This window comes from Cynara cardunculus, assembly GCF_001531365.2.
Source record: "Cynara cardunculus var. scolymus isolate 2C chromosome LG 4, CcrdV1, whole genome shotgun sequence".
Classification (NCBI taxonomy): Eukaryota; Viridiplantae; Streptophyta; class Magnoliopsida; order Asterales; family Asteraceae; genus Cynara; species Cynara cardunculus.
Genome location: NC_037531.1, coordinates 1,004,071 through 1,005,382, shown reverse-complemented (window position 1 = coordinate 1,005,382; position 1,312 = coordinate 1,004,071).

The window sequence follows — 1,312 nt, the reverse complement described above, 5'->3', positions numbered from 1 at the left end:
GATGAATTAGCCATATTTGCCAAATGGGAAGAAGAAACAGAATAAAACAGTACAGGATTGATTAAACAGTGAAAAAAAAACTAGGATAAGTAGACTGAGGAAGACGACTGTGTTCTTGAGCAGGAAATAATGAATACCAAGAACAATCAAATCAAATTAAAATTTGATTTCAAGGCTTTGATACCAATTCTTGGACCGTATTACTCAGTTCAGGGTATTGAAAACTTACTTGATTAATTAAATAGACATTGAGTACGCAGCGGACAGTATGTAAATCAAGCAGGTAGYAATCAATAAGAACACAATGAAGAACTCTTGAAGAACACAAGGAGAAAATGCTTCAAAGGATTTTCAATAGAAAATGTCGACAATTACAAAATGGAAGCACCCGAATTACAAAGGCCTAAAGCTGCTTTTATACAAGAAAAATAACTGCTATGACAGACCTAGACGTACTATTTAATCTAAGCCGTTCAAATAAAGCAGATTACAGACAAGATCACGTGATCAGCATGAGCAGCTAATAAACCAAAGAAAAAACGAGTTAAAAGAGATTCTCACAGAAGACTAACTGCAGACCCTCTGTGAGACACGACAGAGGTTCTGTTGTCATTGTCTTGAAACAGGGTCTATACAGAGGACAAGTTCCAGAGTCTCTGTGAATAGAGACAGGGGCTCTGTCACCTGAACCTTGCACGTTGGGCTTCTTTGATGAATGTCCTCTGCGGTCTTTTGTGACATATTATCTTCTGTCAAAACTTGCTGTGTTACTTTTTCGATACTTTTACATTCAAAGATGAGAGCTAACACAGAATTTCAATTAGTTGACTTATTTACGAAAGCTTTAGATGAAAAACGCTTTAACTTTCTTGTATCTAAGTTAGGTATGTTAAATTTGAAATTTTGAAATTTTATTAAAAATGTTCAATTTATTGAATTGTATTTAATTCAAATTCATTTGGTCAAATATCTGTATTTTTTAATACAAATCAGTGTTTCAATTTTTCTACCTGATTTTGAATTTCTTGATTGTGGGGATTTATATTTGAGGGGGAGTGTGGATTTTTATCTATTTTTGAATATCTGATCATATTTTGAGGAAGAGTGAATTTTATCTGTATTGAACTAACAGCTTATATGTTTCTTACAAGTATTTTAAACATTATCTAATTTTTGAAAGATGTAGAGTTTAAAAAATATAAATGTTTGACCGATTTGGTCTAATCCGGACAACACTTGTCCGATTTATTGCAAATCCGGACAACACTTTCCTATTTAGACTAATCTGGACAAAAGGCTATATGATAAACTC